This window comes from Balaenoptera physalus, assembly GCF_965194825.1.
Source record: "Balaenoptera physalus genome assembly, chromosome: 13".
Classification (NCBI taxonomy): domain Eukaryota; kingdom Metazoa; phylum Chordata; class Mammalia; order Artiodactyla; family Balaenopteridae; genus Balaenoptera; species Balaenoptera physalus.
The window spans coordinates 4,271,800-4,282,634 of NC_138892.1; the positions used below are offsets into that span (position 1 = coordinate 4,271,800).

The 10,835-nt window shown below is 38.5% G+C and overlaps 1 long non-coding RNA gene across 1 annotated transcript; it reads left to right on the plus strand.

The window, feature by feature from the left end:
* Positions 1–311: 311 nt before the first annotated feature.
* On the plus strand, positions 312–7,707 carry LOC309640974. The gene is made up of 2 exons (XR_014252471.1): positions 312–436; positions 1,534–7,707. It is a non-coding gene; the product is annotated as an uncharacterized lncRNA (long non-coding RNA).
* The last annotated feature ends 3,128 nt before the right edge of the window (positions 7,708–10,835 follow it).

The window sequence follows — 10,835 nt, forward strand, 5'->3', positions numbered from 1 at the left end:
GGTGGCCACGCCCGCCCTTGTCTAAAGAGGGGTGGGCGTCCCGCAGAAAAGGCGTTCCTCACACACATGTTCCATCCTGGAGCCGGCAACCTCTGCCAACGATGACTCAGGTAAACATGCCAACAAGCCGCCCGCCGCCCTGCTGTGCTCCAGCCAGTACAGTCACGCCAGTGATCACCTCCGCTCACCTGTGCGGCTCCCAGAAAACTCGCTGGCTTGTCTCCACTAGAATCAGGACCAAGAGAAGGAGGGAAACAAGTGGGAGTAGAATGAGGAAAGTTGTGAAGAGGACGCAGGAGGAGGAGGATGGGGGCAAATACCCGCGCCTGGTGCTGGGCTGCAGGCTGGGAGGATGGCCACCAACCAAGGAGATGGGCCCCTGCCTTCGAGGAGCTTCGGGTCTAAAGGAGGCAACATCTATCAACGACAGAATTACGTAAATAACAAGACTCATACGATTACAAACTGTGGCAAGTTCTAGAAAGAAAAAACTGAAAGGAGGTGATAAAAGGTTATAAAGGGGACCTGATTTAAATCGGGGGAGGGGTTAAAACGGACAACTTTTTTTTTTTTTCTTTTTCTTTCTTTGGCCACCTGCACGGCCTGCAGGATCCTAGTTCCCCCGACCAGGGATGGAACCTGGGCCCTGGAAGTGAAAGCACTGAGTCCTAACCACTGGGCAGCCAGGGAATTCCCAAAACAGACAACTTTAAAAGGAACATTTACATGAAGACCCACAGGAGTGGGACTTAGCCAGGTGAAGGGGGCCAGGACAAGCATATTAACCAAGGGAACAGCATGCAGGACTCCAAGGTGGGAAAGAGTTTGGAGTGTTTAGGGAACTGAAAAGGCCAATGTAGCCAGAGTACTGTGAACAAGGGAGGGGGTGGCTTGATGCCATTATTTCATAAACAGAAGTGTATAACATATTCTACTCTGTTTAATAAATCTGCGATGTGAGGCACTATGCTGCAAACTGAGACCCCATCCCACTTTTAAAGCCTTATTCAGTTGTGACTAGCAAGGGTTTGAATCCTGCTTATAAGACTGGTGGGAAGTTTGCTTAATTCTTAGAACTTTGGTCTCCTGTCTATTTGGTGGAATTATTAACACTTGCTTCAGAGGATGGGCCTCTGAGTGGGCTGAGAAAATGTGTGGGGTGTGTCCATTGAGGTTTTGGGCATATGGTGGCCCTCATACAATGGGAACTACTGTCCCTGTCCTAAATACCCACCTCCGCCCTCGACTTGGGATCCTGTGTCCAAAATAAAAGGGATATTTAGCTCTGCAACGGCCACTCCTTGTTTTTCTTCTTAGCTTCCTCAGAACCTGAGTGAAGGAAGAGGGTATTATTTATAAAGGCTCTTTTGGATCCCCCCTCCAAAAAAGAACACACCCAGAGGGTGTGGGAGACTCTGTCTGCTTCCTCAGTGAGAGGAGGGAACCAGCAGAGAAGCTGGAAGGAAAGTTTTTTTTTTTTTTAAGGACAGGTATAAATATTTGAAAAACTATGTTATGTGCTTATGTTGGCAGCGCCTACACTAATTTTAGACTGACTCGTGGAAGATGGCACGGCCCCCAAGGGTGACATGCAGGTTCGTGAAGCATTTCACATTTTTGGAATCCAGGAGATGGTGGATTAACATCTTTAAATTGCTGAAAGAAAAAGAACCCCAAAACCTGCCAACCTTTTTGAAGAAAGATACTCCGCAGAGGTGCAGGCCAAACAAAAATGCCTTCAAACAACAGCTACGAGAAATATTTACCAGCAAATCGGCACTTCAAGAACCTCCACAGGAAGTTCTTCAGGCTGAAGGAAAGGGACCCCAGAATGGAGCACCGAACTTCAGGAAGGAATGAGGAACACTGGAAACGGTAAAGATACAAAAACATTAACTATTTAAAGTAATAATAAATTATTAAATGCTAAAAGACATAATATTAATGGCACTGGGGTGGGGAAGGAATAAATGCAGCCATGGAACATTTACCAAAATAGACCATATGCTGGGCCCTAGAGCAAGTCTTAACAGATTTCAAAGAGCTGAAATCACACAGAGTGTGTTCTGTGACCACAGTGCAATTAAACAAGAAATTAATAACAGAAAGGTAATTGGAGAATTCCCAAGTGTTTGGAAATTAAACAACACATTTCTGAATAACTCATGGGTCAGGAAAGAAATCACAATGGAAATTAGAAAATACTTTTAACTTTTAACTGAATGATAATGAAAACAAACACATTGAAACTTGTGGGAAGCAGCTAAAGAAATACCCAAGTGGAAATTTTTAGTTTTAAATGCATCAATTAGAAAATAAGAAGGTTGAAAAAGAATGATCTAAGCTTCTGTCTCATGAAACTAGAAAAAAAATTAGTAAGTTAAATACAAGGAAAGTGGAAGGAAGACTGAACAAGATAAGAGTAGGAATCAATTAACTAGAGAACAAAAATGCAATAGAAAAAATTAACAAAGCCAAATTAGGTGTTTGGAAAGATGTATACAATTTGACAATTCCATCAAGACAGATCAAGGAAAAAATAGGAAAAGAATAACACCCCTTTTTTTTCATCCCAATAACAGAAATTAGAAGGGGCTATCACTGCAGATCCCAATGACATGTTAAATGTAATAACAAGATATTATGAACAACTTCATGCCAATAAAAGTGACAACCTGGATGAAAAGGACACATTCTTTAAAAATCACAATTTAGCAAAACTAATACAAGAAAAAATAGAAAATCCAAAGAATCCTATACTGTTAAAAACAGTAAAGTCTATAATTTAAAACCTCTCACAAAGAAAACTTTAGACTCAGGTGGTTTCACTATTAATTTTCCAAACATTTAAGGAAGAAATAATACTAATCTTACACAAAATCTTATAGTGAACAGAAAAAGGGAACACTTCCCAACTCATTTTATGAGGCCAGCAAAACCCTGATATTAAAACTTGACAAGGATATTACAATAAAAGAAATGTACAGGCTTATATCTCTCATGAACACAGATGAAAAATCCTAAACAAAACATTAGTAAATCAAATTCAGAGATCTATTAAAAGGTTAATACTTCATGACAAGTAGAGTTTATTCCAGAAATGTAAGGTTGGTTTAACATTTGAAAATCAATCAATGTCATTTGCCATAGTAACAGAATAAGGAGAGAAAACATACGATCATGCCCATTGATGCAGAAAAATATTTGATAAAATTCAACACTTATTCATGATAAAAACTGTCCATCAATTAAGAATTTTTTAAAGCTTTCTTAGCCTAATAAAGGCTGTATATTTAAGACCCTACTGTTAATGTAAATAAAACTATTAAGCACTTTCCTCTTGTCCACTATCACCACTTCTGTTGAGTATGGTACTGGAAATCTAAGCCAGTGTAATAAAGCAAGAAAAAGGAATAAAGATGGGAAAGGACGAAAGTATAACTGTTTTTATTTTCAGATGACATAATTATGTACATAGAAAATCCAAAAGAATGTACAACTATTAGAATTAATAAATGAATTTAGCAAGATCACTGGATAAAGTGTCAGTATATGAAATTAAATTTATTTCTATATACTAACAACAAACAACTAGAAAATGAAATTTAAAACAATTTATACTAGCATAAAAACTTAAAATAATTAGGAGTAAATCTTTTGAAAGATGTGTAAGACCTACACTGAAAACTATGGAACATTTTAAAGAGAGATTAAAGAAGATCTAAATAAATAGAGCAATATACCACGTTCATGAATTGGAAAGTTCAATACTGTTATACTGTCAAGTCTCCCAAATAGATTTATAGATTCAATGTAACCTCAATCAAAATTCCAGCAGTGGTTTTGTAATGGATCATGACAATCTGATTGAAATGAAATTTCAAAGAACGTAGAAAGCCAGGAAAATTTTGAAGCGGAAAAACAAAGTTGGGAGACTCACTCTAGTAAATATTGAGACCCATTATAAAGCAAACATAATTAAGCAATGGCAATTAAACAGTGTGATATTGCTATTAGAATAGACATACCAATGGAGTAGAAAGAGACCCACACATATATGGCCACTTAATTTACAATAAAGCACTTAAGCAAGACAATAGAGGAAAAGATGCTGTCATCAATCAATGATGCTGAATTGGATATTTATTTGGAAAAAAGTGAATCTTGACCCCTACCACATAGCATGCACAAATATCAATTCAAGATGAACTATATTCCTAATGAGAAAGGTAAAACAATAAAGCTTCCAGAAGAAATCAGAAGAATATCTTCACGATTTTCAGATAAGCAAAGATTTCTTAAAAAGGACATAAAAGCCATTAACTGTAAAAGAACAGGTTGAGAAATTGGACTTTACCAATACTAAGAACTTCTGTTTACCAAAAGAAACTAATAAGTGAGTAAAAATATAAGTTCCAGACTGGGAGAAGATGTTTACATTACCTATATCCAATAAAGGACTCATCCATAATATATAAAGAAACATTACAAATCAATAAAAAAAGACAAGTAACCACATTAAAAATGAACAAAAGACTTGAAGAGGCAGCTCACAAAAGAGAATATCCAAATTACCACAAAGTATAATAAAAGGAGCTCAGCACCATGAGACATCAAAAAAAAAAAATTCAAGTTAAAACCACAATGAGATCAGCTCATTGAAGTTAAGAAAGTACTCAAAATGATATAGCCAACTAGAATGACTAAAACGAAAATGACCACAATACCAGTGTTTGTAAGGATGTAGAATAAATGAACTCTTGTACAGAACTGAGAACTGGTACAACCATTTTGGCCCACACCGTGAACCAACAATCCCCCTCCTAAATTTATTCCCAACAGAAATGAGTACATGTGTCCACCCAAAGACATGGACAGGGAAGCACGTAGCTGTTAGATGATCAAGAAATTGTAGTTTATTCATACAATGGAACACTACACAGCGATAAAAAAGACGAACTCCTGATATACCAGTAACATGGATGAATCTCACAGAAATAATATTGAATAAAAGAAGCCAGATACAGGACAGGAATAAAAATGCAGATGCAGAGAATGGACTTGAGGACACGGGGAGGGGGAGGGTAAGCTGGGACAAAGCGAGAGAGTGACATGGACATATATACACTGCCAGATGTAAAATAGATAGCTGGTGGGAAGCAGCTTCATAGCACAGGGAGATCAGCTTGGTGCTTTGTGACCACCTAGAGGGGTGGGAAAGGGAGGGTGGGAGGGAGACGCAAGAGGGAGGAGATATGGGAATGTATGTATATGTATAGCTGGTTCGCTTTGTGGTAAAGCAGAAACTAACACACCATTGTAAAGCAATTATACTCCAATAAAGATGTTAAAAAAATACTTTGTAATAACCTATATGGGAAATAGAATCTCCAAAAAGAATAGATATATGTGCGTGTATAACTAAATCACTTAGCTGTACACCTGAAACTAACACAACATTGTGAATCAACTATACTCCAATATAAAATAAAATTTTTTTGAATTTTTTTATGGCAAAATAAAATAAAATAAATGTTATTCTATAGTAAAAAAAAGTACATGTCCTATATTCATTTTTTTAAGGTAAACAAAAACTTCTGCTTTCCATTTTTATAGTGCTAATTTTTTTTATTGTAGTGTGGTTGCTTTACAGTGTTGTGTTAGTTTCTGCTGTACGATGAAGTGGATAAGCTATATGTATACATATATCCTCTCCCTCTTGGACTTCCCTTCCCCGCATCCCACCCACCTAGGTCATCGCGGAGCGCTGAGCTGAGCTCCCTGTGCTCTACAGCAGGTGCCCACTAGCTATCTATTTTGCATATGGTAGTGTATTTACGTCTAATTTTAAAATCCTTTGTCCTGCTTGACTCTCACCAATAAGATTCCAGAGCTTGGATTCCACAGTTCTATCCCCTCTATTACAACAGGTAGTAAAAATAAACCCAGAAGAATTAAAAAGTAGAAAGTGATCTGTATTATGCTACTGCTACTGTTGCAAAAAGGCAGGCGATGTTTATCATAATCATACTTATTCTGAGGAAATGGCAGATGGTGACTTTCATAAAAATATCAATCTTATTCTCCATTTTAATGTGAACATATATAATCTGCTGTTTTCTATTTTTTATAATTGTTGTTATATTGTTCTCCAGGACTTGGATTTTCATCTTATTAATGATCCCTTTCAATGACCTAAAGTCTAATGTGTTAATTATTTCTTTTCTATTGTTGTTCATATTTTTTTGTATTCCATCAAAGGAACTTATGCCCACCCCAAGTTTACCAAGATTTTCTCCTAGGTATTTTAGAGTTTCAGCCATTACATGTAGATATTTTCTCAAGATTTAGTTAATTTCTGTGCATAGCCTCTGTTAAGGATCAAGGTATTTCTCTCTATTAAAAACTATAGCTGTTTCAGAGCCATTTGTTGAAAAGACTTTTATTCCTCACTGCATGACATCAGTACCTTTGTCAAAGTCAATCTATCGTATATGCATGATTTGATTTTGAACTCTTATTATTTCATTGATTTTTGTATGTTCTTAAGGTAAGCCGTGAAGTCAGATAGTGAAATCTTACATCTTTTTCTTCTTTATCAATGTTGTTTCAACTATTACAGGTTACTTACATTTTCATAAATATTTTTGAGTCAGTTATCTATTTCTACATGTCCCTCGTGGAATTTGATCGGGAATATGTTGAATCAACAAATCAAGTGTAAAAACTTGGTATCTTAGTCATATTGAGTTTTCTGTTCTTTGAAAATTACATATCTCTATTTATCTGGATCGTCTGTAATTTCAACCTGAATGTTGTAGTTTTAGTATTCAGCTCTTAAACATATTTTGTTCAATTTATCCTTAAATTTAAACATTATCATTTTTAGAACTTCATATTCCAAGCATCTATTGCTTATTTATAGATTTAATTAATTTCGGTAAATTGGCCTTGTATCCTGTGATGATGTTAATTTAAAATATTAGTTGACGGAGTTTTCTTGAAGTCTTTTTGGATTTTTCCTTTACCCATAATTATATGACCTGTGAATTAAAACATATTCTTCTTTCCAATCTATATACGCTTTATTTGTTGCTTTTGTCTTATTGCAATGGCAAAGAATTCCACAAAATGTTGAACAGAAGTGAAGAGAGTGGAAATGCATAGCTTAATCACTATCTTAGAGGGAACATCTAAGTAACTTTTTTAAGCATGATAGAAGGAATAGGCATATTCAATAATTTTATTTATTGGGATGAGGAAGATTTTTTTTCTAACTGTAATATGCTTTTGGCATCATATCTAAGAACTTTTTGCATAATTCAAGTTTAAGAAGATTTTCTTCTACGTTTTCTTCCAAAAGTTTCATAGTTACACCTTTTCCACTTAGGTCTATAATAAATCTTAAATGAATTTTTATGTATGTATGTTTTTGTATGTATGTATACAATCATTAAATGTATTTGTTTAAAATACTAAAAAAAAAAAAAAAAAAGCCAGACACAGAAGAGTACATAAAACATAATTCCATTTATATGAAGCTCAAGAGTAAGCAAAATTATGACAGGGGGTCAAGATAGTGGTTACCTCTGGTGGGCTGAGTGAGCACTGACAGGGAAGGGTCACACGGGAGTTTTCTGGGTACTGGAAATATTCTATATCTGGGTGGTGATTACGTGGGTGTATACAAATATAAGTGTTCTTTAAGCTGTAAACTTAAGATCTATGCACTTCATTGTATATATGTTAAACCTCACTTTAAAAAAAACAACAAACTGAGAGCCAACAAACTGTAGACCCACCTTTTTAAGAAATTATTGTGGTTGAAAAAAGGTCTTCTATGAGCCCAATCAAGTATTTTATTAGTAATATTGCTTATATTCTTGTAGGGAAACAGCTATGTTCTGGCCCCTGCTTGTACCCAACAGAGGTCTCACGGGCAAGGTTTGAAACACAGCTGGTCTGAGTCTCAGTCTTGTGGTCCTCCTGGGCCATGGGATCGTGGTAGGCTTGTGAGGAGCTGCTACAAGACCATTTCTCATTCTCTTCCGTGACCGCCAAGGAGGCTGTCGTGAGACAGTTTGTGAAGCAATTGGATATTCAGTTTCCCACCACCTCCTGGGCTCTGACGAGCTCTGAGACTTTCTGTCTCTCCCCCTCAGGATATAGCTGCAAACTATCCAAGTCAAGCCCGTATAATTAGCCCTTCTGACTCTGCAGGACACCAGCCAGAGCAGTTCTGAGAAGGGGACCGTGATCACCATCCCTTAGAGGCTGTCCTCTCCACGAACGGAAGGAAGTGCAGGGACAGCCTGAGCACACAGGATGGGGGTGGTGTCTGGGGTCTTGTTACCAAAACCAACAGGACCGTATTTCTCCCCGTGTGCTGATGGGGAGGAGGATGGGGGAAGGGGACCGGGTGTCAGGGACCGCACTAGGAGCTTTCACAAGTAGCATCATGGTCGGTCCCCATATCAGCCTCAGAGAGGTTTAGCAACTTGCCCACATCACACAGCTTGTCAGTGGCAGAGCCAGGACTCACAGCCAGGCCATCCAGCTCCACAGTCTGAGCTCTTCCCCACTGCAGTTTGGCTATTGTTAAGAGTCGGTTGCCAAGGAAACTGTGTCCCTGCCGTGCCTCCTCCTGGCCTAGGTCACCTTTGGCTCAGAAGGCAGCAAGACCTGGGACTTCCCTGGCCGTCCAGTGGTTAAGACTCTGAGCTCCCACTGCAGGGGTTGCAGGTTCGTTCCCTGGTCGGGGAACTAAGATCCCACATGCCACGCAGAGTGGCCAAAAATAAAAAATAAAATAAGTAAATAAAATGCAAAAAAGAAAAAAAAGACGGCAGCAAGACCCAAGTCAGGCACAAGCACCGCCAGGCCTCCAAGGGCACCAGCCAACAAGATGGCCTGGCCTCTGTCCACCTCTAGTAGAACTGGCCTCGAGGGCTCCCGAAGATGACAGCCTTTCCCTGGGCCCCCATCTGTCACCAGCCGCCGTTGAAGCACCAGGCATACGGTCACCCCCGCCTGGCTTCCTCTTTTCCCAGAGAGAGACAGCTTCTTTTTCTTTGCTCAGTGCTCCCGTGTTATAATGGTACCTCCCTCCCCCAACTGGTTGACAAGCAAAATTGTAGATGATGATATAATAGGACTAATAACCGGGAAGCAGTGTGAATCCCCGGAGGCCAGAGATAAAATAAAACGGTGATGACAGTCGCGGCTGCTGCTGAAAGGCCACATTTACCGTGTTCCTTCCTGACGAGGCCTGTGGGCTGACCGGCGGGGGATGGGGGTTGGGGGGAGGGGGAGGCAGCGTTGCTCTGCTGCTCTAGGCATGGCCTGTGTCCCGCTGCCTAACAGAACCCCACCTGCTCTGGGGACAGGGAGTTGCATCAAATTACAGCCGGACTGTATTAGCTGCGCTGGTGGCAAGTCAGCATTTGTACCACGGATGCCTCCTTGGAGAGGCCTAGAACAAATCAACTTTGGTAGGAGGATAGATACATCTATGTGGAAGCTACTGTATTATCCTTCTCCTAAGAAAAAACTAGCAGAAATTGGCCTAGGACATTTTCTATAGGACAAAATTTTATAGTGTTCATTTTCGGGTGATTTCTTATTTTTAAGCTGGTTTTTTTTTGTGTGTGTGGTAAAATACACATAATATAAAATTTAATTTTAATCCTTTTTAAGTGTACCATTCAGTGGCATTAAGTACATTCACATTGTTGTACCACCTTCACCATTGTCCATCTCCAGAACTTGTTCATCTTGCGAAACTGAAACTCTGTCCCCATCAAACACCAACTCTGTATCTCCCCTCCCCCAGCCCCCGGCACCCACCATCCTACCTTCTGTCTCTATGAATCTGACTCCTCCACGTCCTTCAGAAAAGTGGAATCACACAGTATTTGTCTTTTTGTGACTGACTTATTTCACTCAACATAATGTCCTCAAGGTTCATTTGTGGAGTAGCACATGTCAGAATTTCCTTCTTTTTTTAAGGCTGAATAATATTCCATTGTACGCATAGACCACATTTTGTTTACCCATTTACCTACTGATGGACACTTGGGTTGTTTCCACATTTTGATTACTGTGTCAGGTGATTTCTGTTATAACACTCTCTTCATTTTTATAAAATTATTTATAATTTATGCCTCATTAAAAAAAAATGAATATGAGATGACTTCCTGTAAAAACCATGCTTTATCACAGAATAGAGGAAGAAAATGGAGATCAGAAACAAAGTGGAAGGTAAAATTAAATTTTAAATGTCAGATAGGGTATTATTCAATTGGATATCACATTTAGATTTGAGCTTCCCAGTAGCCAAAGTAAAAAGGGATATGTTGGTTCTTAGGATTCTAAAAGCATATGGTACTTTTATTAGCAAAGTTAGTTAAGTTAAATTATGACTAATTCATTGCCTCTTTCTTTGAGACTTTATTTCTCTAAATATTTTTGAAAATGAAATGAGTTTGTCTTAAACATCTTGCTGCATAGAGAGAAAACTAATAAAATAAAAGTGCTGAGATATGGGGATATATGTATATGTATAGCTGATTCACCTTGTTATAAAGCAGAAACTAATACACCACTGTAAAGCAATTATACTCCAATAAAGATGTTAAAAAAAAAAGTGCTGAAAACAAAACTTAGTCCAGCATGTTTGCAAGAGACAAAGACACCGACTTCTTCCGGACCTAAAAGACCACCCCCCCGCCCACCATTCTCCACATTCTCCGCTGGCCACTGTGTCTTGTTCAGTATATCTCTGGGCCTTGCTTCATACCTGTGATACAGAAGATGTGCAGTAAAAATTTGCTTAA